Source organism: Falco punctatus (genome assembly GCF_963210335.1).
Source record: "Falco punctatus genome assembly, chromosome: 10".
In the NCBI taxonomy this organism is placed as follows: Eukaryota; Metazoa; Chordata; class Aves; order Falconiformes; family Falconidae; genus Falco; species Falco punctatus.
Genome location: NC_137590.1, coordinates 4,672,143 through 4,690,485, shown reverse-complemented (window position 1 = coordinate 4,690,485; position 18,343 = coordinate 4,672,143). Strand labels below are relative to the sequence as shown.

General features: G+C 42.5%; 1 protein-coding gene across 1 annotated transcript in view; it reads right to left on the bottom strand.

Moving 5' to 3' along the window:
- LOC308071089 (uncharacterized protein) overlaps positions 1-18,343 on the bottom strand; it is a 356,490-nt gene that overhangs the window by 35,071 nt on the left and 303,076 nt on the right. The gene's annotated exons all lie outside the window — the stretch shown is intronic.

The following is an 18,343-nucleotide window of genomic DNA, read 5'->3' as shown; positions in this document are numbered from 1 at the left end:
TCCCACAGGAAAATTGTATTCAGCCTGGAAGTCTGCTTTAAAAGAAAAACAACAAACAACAGTAAACGAGCCGGAAGAAATAAAGGCCTTTGAGAGCCAATTTCTCCATACCCTGTTTGGCACCAGACTGCAAGAAGGAAAGGAAAAGCTACGTTTTAAGGCATCTTTCCACCTTCTGTGCTCAAACCACCAGACTAGCTGAGACCAGAACAGCGGCTTGACCTATCCCTACGCGCGTGTGCTTTAACTCTGACACCAAAAAGGGAGGTCCCATTGCCGTAAGGCGTGTGCTGCCCTGTAACTTAGTGCAGAACCCCTTCACTGAGCAGTCTAGGGAGCAAAAAGAATGGGAAAATAAAGCATACTCCTGCCTAAATTAGCTCAGCTCAGTATTACAACGAAGGAAATGGGAATGTGCAAAGGACGGGCAGGGGGCGAGTGGAGGAGGGCTGTTCCTTTTTGTGCCAACAAGCCATTAGGTCACCTGTGCTGCAGTGGCAGTGGTACCCTGATCTCTGGGATGATGATGCTTCCAGTGGATGCCGGAGGTCAGTGCTTCCCTCCTATACCCTGCCTCTCACACCTTATCCCTGGAGACATTCATCATCATACAGGTTTACACACACTGTGTTCAAATACCAGCCTAGTTAACAAGGTTAACAGCTGATTTGTGTCTCTAAAACAGTATAAAGAGAAGATGTGTCACAAAATACGGGAGGTAGCATTTGAGGGTTGATTCTGGTAGCAGCACCACTCTTGTCCACACTCTTACCTGCCCTTCCATCCACAGCTGCTAATGCAAGTATTTCTAAGGCATCAGTATGAAAAGATGCCACGTATAAATAAACTTCATAAAATGAAAAGAGGAAGGTGAAGTGCAGATATTAGTCCTGATCGCCTCAAGAGATCTAACTCGGGGATCAGGTCCACAGGTGGTTAGGTGGTTATGTCAACCCAGCCAGGCTGAGGAAGGAGAAACAGCAGCAGCATGGCACTGAGAATGGTGCTGGGGGGGGGGGGGGGGGGGGCGCGGGGCGGGGCACGGCGGGGGCAGGGGGCACAACCTTTTTAAACCATCTTTTCTGCAAGCACCAGAATAGCTACACTGAAGCAACCCTGGAGCAGTTTAAAATGGGCTCTTTACACTTCGCAGAGCTTCAGAGACCATGCCATTGACTTCAAGAGGACTTGCAAGTCAATCCTGTCCTAAAACAGTAATTAAACTGCAGGCTGGCACAGGGACAAAAACGAGTGGAAACTGTTTGCACTCATAGTGTTTTAAAGGGGGTGGGGGAGGAATACCTAAAAGGAATTTCAATTCTTTGAGGCCAATAATGTTCAAAGACAAGAGCAGCTTTTAGTATCAGGCCTCCATCTGGGCTGTACCCAGGATTCCCATCTCAAAGTCATTGAACCTTGCAACGTTTTATCTTATAGCCCTCAAAGGCAGTAGCACGTTGAGTATGATCCATTTTTTAAACACACAAAGCAAAGAAATGTATTTTCCATATGTTTGTCATATGTTTAGTTCAGGTCCCATTACCAACTCTTAGCACAGCTGATATGCAGTGTATTTGTAGGGCCCTACCTTGGAAGAGTTTAGTCTCAACTGTTCATTTCTGCCTGTTTAAGTTGTGTATGACCACTACAAGTGTGTGTATGCACCGAGCAATTATGCCTGTTTCTACACATACTTACACTTACCTGCTACCCATCATGAAAGATACGTTGTACAACATAGCTACAATGTTTTGCTAAACCCTTTTTATTCTTTTTTAAACAAGCACATATGTGCATCAAGTAAGGGCTACAGAAACTATCTACATGTAAGAAAGGCCAAAACCAAAAAATGGTAAAGCTAATAAGAGTAATGTTAAATACACATACCACTTTAACACTAAATACACACACTACTTGTGCACACAGCAACATGGATTTATCACTACAGTGTTTGAACTTTCTCCAATTAAACAGTTCCTTCCTTCCTTCTCCAAGTATAAAAGAAATAAATCTATTAGTTTATATGGATTTATATAGTGTGTGGAAACAAAGAATTCATGTTTCCACTTTTAGATTACTGAGTTTTGTTAAAATGGCTTCTGACCACAAATATCCTTTCTAGAAATAAAATTGGGGGTTTTGTTCTGTTTTGTTTTTTTTTAAAAAAAACTAAATTATTTAACTGATGAATAACGGCATATTAAAACAAAAAGTATCATGCTGTTCAACAGAAATTTTTCCATTTTTCCCTAAAAAAATTAAATAAAATCCTTTTTCATTCCTCAACCTTAGAGGAAAAAGTTAAATTCGTCTTTGGTAGAGGGGAAAGCTGGGACACTTTCCAGCCAGTTTTAAAGGTTACCTTCCCAACAGGCCGTAAGAAGCAGTCTCGGTGTGTATGCCATTTCTAAGGTGTCTATATTGCACAAGCAAAACAAAACACACTCACCCCTGCAAACTACCAGGAACCTATTCACAAAATTCTTCATCCTCAATCTGGGAGAGCAGAGCAGAACTAGTAAAGAAGTTCAGCCACAGCCTTGCGAGTAAGGAACAGGGCCGGTTAATCCATTGCAATCTTGCAATCTCCACTGCACCAGACTCCAGAAGTCAGTTCTGATTCTGCCACCAATGCTTCATGGTCTTGGACAGGTCACATCACCTGCCATTTTCCCAAACCTTTTCCAATTTGGGGTTTGATTTTCCATTTATATTGGAGGGTTTTCAAGTCAGGAACTGGATGTCGTGACTCGCATGCCCAAAGCTTACCGCTAACAAGGGTCAGCTCTCCACTATGGCCCCAGCACTTGGGATGGTGGTCAGGGTGCGACAGCGCGAGCAGCCCACATGGCTATTGCCCGTGTATCTGATCATAGAGAGGTCAGACCCACTTCTACCCTTCATCTTTTCAAATAATTACCTTTAACATGTGACGAGCGAGCACAGCGCAAATCATTTAACAATCCTGAAGAGCTAAAAGGCCCAGGGCAACCTGAGAGTGCAAAATGATCTTAAGTCACCAAAGCAGCATGTCCCTGGGCTTCCCTGTTTCCATGCACGATGGGGAGCTGGTAATAAGTTTCTGACCATACACATTCACACTTCAGAATTCGAGACATTTCAGTTTGGGATACTTTGGGGAAAAACAATGTCTGTACAGCATAAAATTAATGCGAAAAAAACCCATGTTTAGCCCAAGCCTGCTCACTCATACACAGCTGAGCTGGTTACTCAAGTTTGCCTTGGCAGCCAGGGTTTAAAAAAAAGGCAGCTCTGCAGCAAACTACCGTCTGGAGTAGGCGTTTTCCAAGCCAGTGTCCCTTCACAACAGCCAAGAACAAATGTCCTCCCACAATTCTCTTAAGACTCCCTTCCACTAACATCATCTTTCCTGTTACTTGCTCTGGGCTCTCAGAGTGGATGTTATTTCCCTATCTAATGGGACAGTTTGCGGTTCTTAGCCTCACCAGAATTCTCTTAACGATTTGGATTCGTATGGATTTGTTCCTGCACTGATCAAACCAGAATAGTCCACGAACTAGGGAGAGAGCTGTTGTTTCAGGCCCTGCTCCAAAGGGTTAAGAACTTTACAAGCCCTACAGGCAACTGATGCTGAACGGCATCCTGTCTCTCCTATTCCACTTCTGTCTGATAGCTGGAGAATAACAGTGTCCCTTGTTAATCAGGTATTTTCTTTTTCATATGCATATGCTTCAGGCTGCTGTAGATGCCAACTTCAGTACTAGGACTGCATACACAATCTTCCACTACACCTCCATTCACCAACTTTTGCAACAAATCATCGTTATCCAGCATGAAGGTGGATGCTCTACCTTGTACTACAAGCTCCCTGTGCAAGCTATTAATGATTAAAAGCAATTTCCTACCTTTATTTTCACATCTCCATTGCCCGTGCACTTTGAAAAACAGTGTCTAATACAATTGACATGGCTTTCAAAAGTTTCTGCCTTACCCTTGGGCAAAAACAATAAACACCTTGATGGAGTTTTTATCAATCAATTTCCATTTAGTTTCTTTCTATTAAAGAGTCTTAAGATGCTATACTTAACACCAGGAACAACAGCAATGTACTTCAAGGTAAAACAACAGTATTACTCAAAAGAATGTGAATGGTATGTTTTGCAATTTGTGGAGGTAGATCGCATTGATCAACTTTATTGCAAATCACAGCGTATCGTGGGATTCATTAGGTTTTTTTCCAATAGAAAGCAGAGGACATTATTCTGACTTGAAAGGATTTTATTTTGTATTAAGTTGGTGAAGTAACACCAATGCTATTTCATATACATTTACCAATTAAGAATAGCTATATATATTGGGCAGCAGACAATTCCACAAAACAATGTTTTCATTTCCCTAGGGAGTAACTATGAAGGCGCAGATACCCCATTCCTACTCAAATACTAATTACTATATTAATAGTCAACAAAAATCAAATTTTTGATCCTGTATTGATTTAACAGCTTGACCTAGTCTAAGCAAGCAGTGTAAATCCAGAGAAGTTCCTATGAAGTTCCTCTGGTTTTACACCAATCTGTTGGAAATCAGGAACTTGGCCCAAAATGCTAAAAAGCGTGGACCAGCTGCCTATCAATGCCTGCACAGATTTGAGTGCTTGATGCAACAATATTAGCATATTGACTTTTTCCGCACACACACACACCCCCCCATAGGAATTTGCAAGAAAAGAAATAGAAATTCAGTATTTGATCCCTAATCTGAACAAACTTCAGGGCTTGCTTACAGTTTGGTACAGAAAAAACAAAGGGAGTGAGATAAGAATGTACACATTTCAGTCTGTACCAGGCAGTTACAAATGGACTGCACGGACCACAAAGGCGACAATAAGCTCTTTTAACTTAGAATAAAAGAAACATGGGCTCGAAATTATTTTCTTCAAGCGAAAACATCTTGCAATGAAATAACTGATATCAAGGATATCCAATTACTATTATTGTGGAGAAAGAAGCCTTTACAAATGGGCTGTTTAAACACAAAAGCAATCTTGTTAAAGATTCCTTGATCAAACCTAAGGTCTCATTGGAATTACAAATTGCTTGGGTTCCAATGTGACAGGCATCTCACACGGGTCTGACCCAGTTTCTACTCAAGTACACTGAAAAAGTCCCACTAATCTCAAAAGGCATTAGATCAGGCCCGAGGTAACCAAATCTGGTAAGAAGAAGGTTTGGATTTACAATTAATGCTGTTGCTCAAAGAGGAGTCAACTGATTTTAACTGGGGATGAATTCAGAACTGGAGCAATTCCAAGGGGAGTCAGTCTGCACGTCTCCCTTTATTTGGGAAAAGGCAGGTCCTTTGATATCCAAACTCCAGAGGTTTTCAAAACTATATAACATGTTTTAAAGCTCACCTTGTGACCCCAAAATCTTGTCCATGATTTGGGCTAATCATCTAGAACAAGGGGTTTGAATTCCCAAATCCCAGAACTGGCAGTAGGGTAATTCTGAGACTCTGCCCTGGAAATTATCCTGGGATGCAAGAATAGCTTGGGATCCAATATCTGTCCTTTATAACACTTCAAGAAACAAGAATAATACTCTTCACTCTAGGTTTTATAATCACACAGACAAAAATTCAGAGGCTGAAAACCGCAGCCTAAAAATCCACTTAGGAACGTCTACAGCGGGCCTGGGTCTGTCCTGGCTTCACCCCCATGAGGAAATTTTCTTCAGTCTTGTTCTTCCTCCCGCCAGCCCAAAGTCAGAGTGAAGAAGCTTCTCCTTGCTTTTAAAGGGCAATGGGATGGAGAGTTGGTATTTTCTGTTTGGGTGTGGTTTTTTTAGTAGAGGATCCAGTGAAAGGATTGCACATCAGAAAACTTTGTTTCTGCTTCTATGAGCCCAGATAAATCAGTTCCACAAATACATAAGCCAGTATCACTCACCAGTCTCAAAATATCAGCCACCAAGATGCAAAAGCATCCCTCCTGCCTCTCTTCACTGCCCCATCACTGGCAATGGGTCCCACCCATTTCTTTGCTTTTGACATGGTGTTCACCAGTCCCATCCATAACCTGATACAGCTCTCCAACACAGCCAGAAAGCCGTCTTTTGGCAATGCTCAGCTACCAGAACAACCCAGCCCTCTCAGGTAACTACCTCAACTTCTGCCCTTGAATAACTGCCTTGTTATTCTTGCTCCGTTTGTCCGTCTCATGGCCATTCGTTACTTATAATGCAGCAGCGTGTAGAAGCCCCATGTGCTGGGTACTGCAAAATAGAGAGAAGAGGCAGAAAATCTGCTTCCCAAAGAGATCGCACCTTCACAATCCACCTTTGCAGCTCAACATGTTAAACAGTCCTTTTTTTTTTTTTTTTTTCTTTGCTTTAACCATTTATTCCTCAGTCCCTCTTTTATCACCCCAGTAAATTTCTGATATTTATTTGACCAGACATTAAAATACCTACAAATACTTAACATCATGTCCTTCAAAACAAACCGGTCTGAGCTGTACCAGAGTAAGTATGAAACTGGTATGTAGCCATGTAATTGGAAAGATTTCTCTCATCACATGCCCTGACTTTGTATTGGGAAGAGCACTTATGCTCAATCAAAGCCCGTGGGAAGCAGACCAGAAGCTATTTGCTGACATGAACACAAAGTGATCAAAATATTTTCCTGCTCAGTATCTTGGCTACTTCTTAAGTCTACACAGCTCTGCGTGGAATGCCAGCTCTGAACATGACCCACTATTTCCAGGCATCGCTCTGCAGCATTCCCCAAGGACCACAACTCCAACAGCTCATTCGAGGAGTCCTTTACGTGCAGATACAGGTTGTGGTGAGGCGTTCTGTGAGGTTCAACAGCAGGTTAAGTGGTGTATGTAGACATAGCAGAGTGAAATCCTCATCTTCATATTGGATAATTAAGCGTTTCCACAACAAACATATTAAATAACAGTGACAGAAGTCGTGTGCCAACTCCTCCTTTTGGTACTGACACAGGTGTGAAATTGTGCTTGCACCTGAATTTTCTGTGAACTAGTTAATATTTCCATTGGACTATTCATTAAAAAAAAATTAAAAAATCATCAGACAGCTCTTCTAGCATAACTGCACTTTCCAGCACAGCTTCCAAAGCTGGAAACATGGGTCAACACTGGAAATATTTCACATGGCACCTAACCAGTGTGGAAACAAATGCCAAGCATGATCTAGTGTCGTCCAGATTAGCTCCCACTGGTGCTTGGATTCAAATTAATGGGTTACCCTCCCAGCAAATGTCACAGGAAAACCTTGCCAGGAAACAGCTTAGAAAAAAAAATAAATAAATCCCATTTCATCTTGAATGAGGGATTCCGTCTCAGCCAGAAGGTTCCTTCCCATAGCTCCTGTCTGAGGACAGCTTGGGAAATACTTTTGGGAAATGAGATCGAACAGGAATAAGCAAACCCCGACTTACATCTACACCAGGAACAAACAAGGTAAATGAGCACCCAAGAGTATCAAGACAGTTTCTGCCCCAAGCCTATTCCTTCTTTTTAATATTTCTGATCCCATTCAAAATGTTAAAAGGTGTCACACACCTTTCAGAAATGAGAGTGCCTGGCCCACAAACAGTGGGCAGGCTGGACACTTGGGCAGAGAGGAACCTAAGAAAGTTCTACAAAGGCAAGTGTGGGCTCCTGCACCTTGCGAGGGACAGCCCCAGGCACCAGCATGGGCTGGGGGCGACCTGCTAGGAGGCAGCTCTTTGGAGAAGGCCCTGGGAGTGATGGTGCACAGCAAGTTGCCCATGGACCATCAGTGTGCACTCAGGGCCAAGGGGCCAGTGGCACCCTGGGGTGTATGAGGAGGAGCAGGGCCAGCAGGTTGAGGGAGAGGATCCTCCCCCTCTGCTCTGCCCCTGGTGAGGCACATCTGGAGTGCTGTGGCCAGTGCTGGGCTCGTCAGTTCGAGGGACAGGGAGCTACTGGAGAGGGTCCAGTGGAGGGCTATGGAGGTGATGAGGGGACTGGACCATCTCCCTTACTAGGAAAGGCTGAGAGAGCTGGACCTGTTTAGCCTGGAGAAGATTGAGAGGGGATCTTATCAATGCATACAAAAATATCTTAACGGCGAGTGTCAGGAGGATGAGTTCAGGCTATTTTCAGTGGTGCCCAGTGACAGGACAAGGGGCAATGGGCACAAACTGCAACACAAGTTCCATCTGAATCTGAGGAAGAACTTCTTTACCTCGAGGGTGCCAGAGCCCTGGCACAGGCTGCCCAGAGAGGCTGTGGCTTCTCCTTTCTGGAGACATTCAAAATCCACCTGGATGTGACTCTGTGTAACCTGCTCCAGGTGAACCTGCTTTAGCCGAGGGGTGGACTAGGTGATTTCAAGGGGTCCCTTCCCACCCTGACCATTCTGTGATGGGAGGATACTTCACATAGTGTCTAAAAGAATGACACAAGTTCCTAGAAATGTTATCAACTGGAAAGAAAGGGCCATTGGTTTTTCTCACTCTACCTACCTACAAGCCTTACATATTCAAACAAAAAAATATCCCATTTTAATTAACTTTATTTCAAGCAGCTAAGTTTCCTTTTCTGGATCCAAGGAGCTGAAGTGGTAGAGAATCAGGCTTTTTGCAGTGGTCTTCCTCAGCCACTTTAACTCCTTGGTTCAAATTTTCCCATAAACGCCAACGGACAGCAAAAATGGGGCAGGAACATGCAGTTGGAAGCAAGAAGGATGGTAGGTCTGACTCATTTGATGGGAGGTGGGGGTTAGAGCATGACACTGGTAAGTGGCACCCTGAGCTAACCCACCTGGTTCTCTTACAGCCCAGACTAACCAGCTGATTTTGAAGTAGCTCTGAAGAAGTGATAACCCCAGCACAGCCATTTGTAGGCTACAGCTTCCCAAAGGTACTATAGCAAGGAGCAATAGTTGTCTGGTCTAATTTCATGCACACGATGGAGTTCCTTTCCCAACTGCAAAATAGGGGAACTTAAGTTCATTTCTTTTTTTTGGGAAGCCTATATGCTGATGTGCTCTGGGCTTCCTCCATTGCTGGGAAAACTAGAAACCCCCTTCCTTTTTTGAGTGACATTTTTTGCAAAATGACATTACACCAAAAGGAAAATCATTAAGTAATACAGTACTCAGTTAAACAGTATTAATTGGTATCAGTGGGCCTTGACTACACACATTTGGATTACTTTAATAGAGCTATGGTTTTAAATCTACTGTGCAGTTAATCAACCATAATAGAAATTTTTCAAAGACTTTTTGATGAAATTCAGAACCTTTCTAGGCAGTCTGAGATAGAATTTCTCTGAACCAATACAGTGAACAAGAGCCAGTAGATGCTGTAACCCAGTTCTACCAGACTCTCCTCAGTGAAACCAGGAAAGAAACAAGTTTGTGTTGTCATTATTTCCCTCCCTGTAGTGAAATTCTGTGCTCAGTCTTACGAAGCAACACCTGTGAATTGCTGCTGTCGGATAAGGCAGCATTAACCAAGGGATATCCTTCAGTAAACCCATCATAGCTTGTCCCAGTGACACCAAGAGTCATGCCCAGAGCTGCCTGTACCAGTGCTGGGTACGTACCACTATCCAGCTGCATCAGCATCAGATAAGAGACTTGACCTTGGCCTTGGGCAGGGGTGTGCTCACCTCTTCTCTCACCACAGCTAAAGCTGGGAGAAAATATGTGTACAGCCTTGTAAACAAAGGAAGTGGGAGATTGCCTTCTTGTAAGGTGGAATGTTACACTTACTATTTCACTTAATAATAGACAATCTGAAATTAATTTGTTTTAGGAATTAAAACTCCTTTGCTCTTACAGTATTAAGACTGGGAAAAAATAGTTAAAACCCAGTTTACTTATTATCTTCTCTGCTGTTTGTTTACTCCTGTATGCCAGATGGCTTGGAACATGAAAACAGATCCATGAGAAGATACATAATCCTGCAAATATTCAGTGCCTAGACCTCCGGTGGAGCTCGCTAGAAGTCCCATGCACATGGTGCCTGAATGACTGTTACATTTCTGTTTACGATCAGCTTCACTTTCTCATTCACTCAAATTAACAAAGTATTGCCAAATTCAGGCTGCAGACAAAGAACGTACGTCCCACACATTGCTATTGTATAAATCAGGTTTTGTTCTTAAATAGCATTCAGAAAACACTTCTAAAATGTGTTTAAAATGCTGAAACCAGGACACTCCTTCCCAAAAATGCCTCTCCATAAACTCACTTTGCCTATCAAGCCTCTAACTTTTTTTTCCTTTTTAATGTTTGCTACTTATCAAATTGTTTCTAAAGGTGACTTCCCCTTCCCGGTTCATTTGATCACCTTCGGTCATGAATGAACAGATGATGCTGGAACCTTTGGCATCACATTGATTTCTGTAGCACCACACTGTAAAGTTACGGACACAGACTACTACTGCTCTGCTTCTGCCTCCCCTCTTTCACCTCACCCTTCTCCTCTCAGAGCAGGATCTGGGCAGTATCCTTTCACGCATGCCCTCACTGGGGTTCCAAGGACACCATCTGCAGTAAAAGACCCACACGCAGAAGAAGCTGCTGAGCTGGAATAGCATCTCGGACAGAGCACAACTTTGTACACGTGCTGTGTAAGAAACTCAAAGGTTAAGGCAGCCTTGTGCATGTATCCACCAGCTTCCTCTCCAGATGGGGCGAGACCTCCCAGACAACCATCTGTAGCACTTCTCCGCATTCCTGCTTGCCTGGATCTGCCTGCGTGCATCTCAGAGTCAACTTAAGCAACTCCACGAACAACCTAAACAGTTTGTAAACAAATTCATATTCCCTTCAAATGCTAAAGAGGGATTTTCAAAGGGATAAGGTACAATCAAGCACCCAAAGCTCAGTGGTCTTTAATGCTATTGTGGTGTTTAATTTCCTGCCAAATTAAAAGTCTTCTTGAAGCTGCCTTCCAGGATCTTTCGATAGGGAAACTCCTCTCCTTGGCCATCCACTTGTCATTAACATTAAACTAACATCAAAAGTACCAAGCAGCATCAGGACTAGCACATGCTAGGTGCTGTACAAGTAGAGGCAGGCATCATCACTTTGCCCAGAAGTACAGGAATATCGCCTTACCGCTTTCTTGGAAAGCGCCAAATTGTCAGCAAAGGATATTGGGTGGCACCAAAAAAGAGTGCATGTGCACGGACTGCGGTGTAAGGATACACTCAGATATCCTTGCAACTACTGTGAAGGTCTACAACTATCAAAACCAAGAGAGAACAGGGCAAGAAAAAACACAAAAGTAGAAGGCAAAAAAGAGATGCTGAGAGTAATTGTGCACTATTTTGTAGGTGTAAATCTGTAAATCATACTTAATGATGTTTCAGTTTTAAATTCAGATGCCAGCTGCATCTGTCTAAAGGTACCAATGCCTAATGAAGTCAAGATGACTAGAGTAAAACAGTACTATTTTGTAAAGTAAAACTTTTGCTTTCCATTACTTTATCTGCATTTAACCTCCTAAAGGCTTCAGCCCAGCACAAGCCCACAGAATTAAATTCATTATTATTCATTATTCAAACACCATCCCTTTGTTTTCTGGAATAGCTTTGTAGCCTGGAGTCAAATGAGCTAAAGTAAAATTATGTGACTTGGCATTGAAAATATATTACCTCAGCTGCCAGAACGGATTTAGCAGAATATGTGCGCAGTTCGTCACTTCTTCCACAACTGCCTTCATGCACACAAAGGGGTATGACAGCCCCTGAGTTATGAGAGGCCATTCTAGGGGCTGTGATGGATTAGATTGTTTTATGCACTGACTTAAGATCTCATTTCCTGCAACATTCACAAGTGCTTTCTCCACGGCTGAATAGAAACCTGCTCTGTCCTATGTATATTGCCTTCCCTTGTTAGCCAGGGAAACTATAGATGCGGGGAATTCACACTAGAAAGAGCTTCCACTTGCTCAGGGATTCAGGTGAAGTCTCCAAACAGGCTGAGACATTTAAGAAGTGACAAGTGGGTTCTCCCTGTGCTTTTTATTGAGTCCCAATCAATTTACTCTAGAATAAGGGGAATAGCGAGCTGTTCGTGGTGAGAACAGAGCGAGAAGCAAATTCTAATCACATCTCTGACAGGTCTCACTCTGCAAATCTCTGGACGCAGTACTCCAGCTATTAACAGAGGGACGACAGGATGAATTCTTCATCTGAGGCTTCCTGCACGTTGCTAAGCTCTGCTCTTACCAGACACTACAGTCTGATGAGGTGCTAAATCTAGTTTGAGGTGCAGCACTACCAAACCCAAAGTGCCAGAGCAGGGACTCAGCTGTGGGTCTGTATTGCACAGCTGCCGGGCCAGCCCAGGGCAGCTCTGTCCTGCCCCTCCTCACCTTGTGCTCTGCAGCAACCTGCTTCCCACTCTGCCCCAGACCAACCATCTGCAGGGCTGACCTGCGAACTACACCACCGAACGCATGCAAAAGGATGAAGAACTATCCATTTGTGAAATAGGGTCGAGCAAAATGCTTTTTTTAAAACTTGCCTTCGCCACCAAACCCCAGCAAGACAGCACCACAGTTCCATCTTGCAGGTTCAGAGTTTTACGGTCTCCCCTGGAGCCAGCAAACTGGCAGGAAAAAAATCAAGCACAGGTGTAGTTACTACACCGCATCCTGGTTAACTTGCCAGAAGCACCAGCGCACCCGCTGGCAGATCCAGCTCAGATTTGTACCCCGGGTGATGGGGCCGTGCACAAGTCCGCTGTTGGTGACGGCTGAGCCCCTGCAAGCCGCGAGCAACAGCCTTCCTTACTCGGCTGCTGAGAAGATTAATTTTGCCTATTTGAGCATTAACAATTTTAACTGTACTAACCTGACAAATATTGCCACTAATATTTTTTTAAGTCCTAAAGACTCATCAACCGCATTAAAATTAATACAGTTGGGAAACCATAACCACGTACAGTTCTTGCATCCTGCAGTGCCAACCAACCAGAGCCCATAAGCACAGGCTAACCAGCTGGATTTTCCCCTGTTCTTTGCTTGAGCTGTATCATAATAGAATCTATGAACTGCAAGGTACATGGTAATTAATCTTTGAACTACTTGTTAAGTTAAAGCGTGAGTTGAATATCAAGTTGAATGTGTTTGCAATCGCTGTCTTCAATAAAGGTGGGTGGAAAAATTACCAAGCAAAATGGAAAAACCAAACCAAACCAATCCAAACAAAAAAAAAAAAAAAAAAAAAAAAAAAAAAAAAAAGAAAAAAGGACCCAAAACAAAACACAGGGCATTGTCCTATCCCAGCCTAAAGAGGCGGTAAAGTGGACTACATAAAGTCAGTACAAAAATAACCTCTTGACAAGTTCTAGGCCTAATTTAAACCAGCACAATGCAAGCTGGAGGTGCCCTCCAGTGCTACAATGACAAGGCAGCCACCAAAATAGGGTTTCACTCAGGCGAATTCACTAGTTTTACACTGTAAACCTGGCATGTAAGAAAAGAAAAACTTAAGTGTCTTTCCCGCCCCCCCCCCCCCCCCCCCCTCCCCGAGTCTCAGTTAGATTAGATGAGGAAAGGGGCAAAGGAGAACACAAACACATGCACACTTCTTCATGCATTTTTTAGTGTAAAGATGGCAACAACAGTATTAAACAAAAATTAACACACACAGGCATGGGGAAAATATATTGCACTGGGAAAGAGATGCTCAAGGAAACCAAGCTAGTTTTTAAAGAGGAATCTGTGAGGCTGAACAAAAAGAGACCCTGATAAATATTTTTATGGAACACGAAAAGTTTGAAGACTACCTCCCCTCGGCATCCCTCCAGTTTTGAGCAATGCTGGAGACCAGAACACTAAGCTAATGTTTACTATCATCAATATGTCTTTCATATGTTACTAGTCCATCACTGTACTGTACATGTGCTATAAAAACAGATTCTGAAACATGTTTGTAATTTGCATTAACAAGAGCTCCATTCTATACATATTTAATAGCCCAAAAGATACCAAATAATCCGAAGTCTAATTTTAACCCACCTGTTTCCCACACTCTCTCCCTGCCTTTCCACCACATTTTTAAACTGTTGAGCTCAGGGCCCATTGGATTAAATGGAAAAATTTCTAGAGTCCAATGAATACTGGATCCAACCATAAGACAGAAGTTAATCAGCTTATTTCTAGTTAGCGTGCACTTCATACTGAACACATGTGCAAAAGATTTGCTGAAAAGGTAGACTTAAGCATGGGCTTAAATGTCTCTCCAAACTAGGGCCTAAAAAAAAAAAAAATTAAAAAAAATCCTACAATACTACACATCTACCAGAACGTTCACTTGTTTCAATAGGCTATTTGACACATACTTGTTAATTCTGAACAGAATATTATGAATCTGTTACTTGGGTTTATATTTAAATGTCCATCAGTACACGCTTATGGTACAGAAGCATGACAAAGGGATATAAACCAAACCGTTTGTACATGTCTTAACAGCGGGATATAAAGCTCTGCAGCCGGGAATATCAGATCAAATCGGTGGAACAATCAGATATTCTATGGGATCTGTTAATGAAAGAACTCATTTATTGGTACGGTTACAATCACAAATCAGAGACTCGAGCGTCAAACTGCAAAAATACCGTATTCACATGCAACTAGAAGCACGATTGCAATAAGGACTGACATGGAGTTGGCTGGCTGATTGTTGTGTTTGGGTTGTTTGGGTTTTTTTTCAACAAATATTTCCACATCTACATTTTTTCTATTTGTTTCTCATGATTTTTCTTAGTTCCTTTTTTTTTTTTTTTCCTGTGGAACCTGACAAAAGTATCCTGGCGATCGCTATCCACAACCTGAGGTTTGTCCTGCGACACTACTGCTTGAGAGGTGACTTGGGCTGACGACCTGTGGACACAGTGCTGTTACAGGAGGCACAGCGCAAAGTGCCAATACAAATTGTTTCCTCTGTAAGAGGATAATATTTGGGTTTGGGTTTTTTGTTTTTGTTCTTTCCCATCAGGGTAATGATGAGCTGAGCTAAAGCCCCCTCATTTCTCAGATGATTTTATATATATATTATGTGTATTATACAAACATTGGTATATTGCCATGAATATGTTATTTATAATATCCTATATTACTATAATTATATTACTATAGTATCTTATTAAATGCAAAGAGATATGCCTAGTTGCAGCGTAGTTATTAGATGTTCAATTTCAATTGATTGTCAAGAACATAGTCATTAAGATTAAACATCTGTTTAATAGGTATATCTTATTACATAGTTGTACTTAAGTCCACAGGCAAAATCTGATTTAACATGAGACATAGTTTAAATAAACTAATTATGCAAGCATGATCTAAAACCAAGCTAAACATGGACCTTTGAAAATGACACATGAATTTAATCAAAGCCAGGGCCTCAAAGTGAGCAGAACTTAACCACTGGCCTGACTCATGCATATGTTTTGATTTCACAGCTGAAACCAGTAAAGCCAGCACCCTCTGGGGGCTTCCTGACTCAACAGTGCCTCCCCACCCACAGATTACAAAGCAGCAAGTTGTCTCTTTGTTTCAAATTACAGGAAACATTGCTGTGCTTTGTTTGAGAAAGTGCAAGCCATCACCTCTCCAACAGTAGCGAAGTCTCCAGGGTTTTGGTCCTGGAGGCTCAGGACCAGTTTGCTCAGCTGGAGGCAGAAGGGGCTCACCCCACCCAGGGGTAACAGGTGCTTCCACAGCCCTCTCACCCCATCAGCCTCCCAACTGTATCCCAGCTGTGCCAAACGGGAGACACCAGCCCCATCCCACACAGCCCAGATGCAGTTTTATTGATGGTCCAGACTACCAGCACTCCCACCGGAGTGAAGACCCCAGGTGGGTGTAGAGCAGCCGTACCTGGCCTCAGGCAGAGGTACAGCAGCAAGGATGCAGCCCTGCTGATAAACTGCTCCCAGTTCCTCCAGTCCACAGCCAAGGTCCGGCAACACAACAAACAAACTCCTCACCTGGCTGAGGAAAGCCTGGTCTAGTTGATTTTCTGCTGAATTTAGGACTTCAGGGGAATAAATCACATTTTTGGGTCCAGGAAGGCTAAAAGGTGTTTCCACAAACTCAAAGCAGGTCTCGGACAAACCTCACTAATATTTTTTCAGTGTATTAGCGGCGGCACTGTCAGCGGGCTCTGCTCTCAGGCTCCAGGGAGATAAACCTACGTGCTTTATGGATGGTGGGAGACTGGCCTGAGCCTTTCGATACACCCATTCCTTGGTTCTTTCAATACTTGACAGTTTTCTAAAGAACGCCAGCTTATTGCCACATGAGAAATAGAGCCGGTCAGGAAATCAGATATCAGCTCCATTCAATTATTTCAGTTTGGGAATTTTTTCCATCTGGAGTGAAAAATCAGCTTGATGTCATGGAAGTGAAATTCAACTTTAATATTGAAATATGTCACTTCCAGAATGAATTACAATCTCTCACATGTCTAAATACCTTCCTAGCGGACTACAGTGAGTGAGACAGCCTTGGTTGCTACAGCCCAAACCTGACAAAATTTTCGTTGGCTTCAGCATTGGCCGTCACTGCCAAGCAAGCGTGAAATAGCATCTCAGTAATTTTGCCATTACCACTCCATGCTGGAAAAAAAAAAAAAAGTCACATTCATTCTTAAATCTGTCACAGCCATTTGGCAACCGAAGACCTCTGAGATCCAAAAGCCTGTGAAACCCATGGGTCGCTGGCAATACGTCAGACAGGTGAGGAGCTGGGAGCCCAGAAACACCATCTCCCCCCAGCTCCAGCACCCTGCAGCAGGATGATGTTGCCAGACACACTTGCTCCTCCTTAGCCCACCTGAGCTTAGGCAACTGTGACTACTACTTAGTGACTTAGGCAACCGTGACTACTGGGCTGGACGGATTCTTTGCTTTAGGTTCACAAATAATTGAAAGAAAAGCTGATAGAACCTCCAAAACCAAACTGATTTCTAACAAAACTTGTTTCACACAAGAAATTCTCAAAATTTAGTATTTTCTATGAAATCTTTAATAGTATCAAGTCAGCGAGTTCTAATGGATGCAAAAAAAAGCTTCCTTGAGATTTTTTTTCAGTTGACTTCAATTTTCCAAAACAGCTCCATCTTTTTCAAGAAGATAAGTCTAGTACTACAGCAGTGCAGAAAACCTCAAAAACAACTGTGAGTGCACCCTATTGATACACAGTCCAGAAAAATGTCAAATTTTTGTTCTCATGGGTTTTAATTGCTTAGAGATGGCAGTGCTGGCAATTGATGTTATGGAATGCTACTTCTTTTCCCACATCTCAGTAATTGTTCTAATGACCTCCTTGCAACATATTGGTGGAAATGTCAGGAGATTTCATGACAGAGATAAAATCCATGTGATTGCCAGTAAAGCAGTATAAAGACTCCAAAAAATATCCCACAAATATTTCTCCACATTTTTTAATATAGCCATGTCAGAGCTACTCACAAGCTTTTGTATGTTACATGAATTGGGTGCCCACATCCCATCAGCAGGCAGGGACTTCCAAAAGTCATCAGATACTTTTGTATAGATTTAGGAAATGAATATTAGGCTCACATATGCCAAAACTGTGCCTTTTAGACTGCAACGTATAAGAAACACGGAAGACAAATGTATTATCTGAACTATAGTATCTTTGTTTACAAAAAAGTTTCCAGCGATCTTTATCTGCTCATGCCATTAAACTCATTAAAGATACTTCTTACTGCTTTTCAACCTGCTACACCAAAAGGGTGAGTAGAAATAACATAATCAAATATACAAACTCAATCCTGTGATGAGCAGGTTCCCTCAGCTATGCAAGAGAGATATGTATGTATTTCTTAGCTGCAAGTGAAGCAAGCCATTTATAATAGGTACGTTACAGAGATCAGTTCCTAAATTAATGCTGATACAGTTACATGTACTATAAGACATCATGCTCACGCTTGATGTTGTGGATTACCTAATATTTTCTAGCTGGTTTAGGTTTTTTCCATCTTGACTGTCTTCATTCACTGCAATGCCCTGAAATGCAGGGCCTAGAAATGTCCTCAAAACAGTTCAGGATTTTTTTTACCCCAAGTCTTCATGTCAACCCTCCCGACTTTTTTCTGGTTTTAGCTATCTCTTCATTAAAAAAAAAAAAAATAAATAAATCCCCAGCCACATCACAAATCCACTGTTTCCTGCATGAGAAAAGCCTCTGCTCCCTGTGTCATTTCACATCAATGCTGAGAGTTGTGATGTATCTATTGCACTTCCCTGTAGCAGCTCCAGCTCCAAAAAGCTTTAGGCATAGCTGTACAAAATACCCAAACTCAGTCAGTATGCCTTGT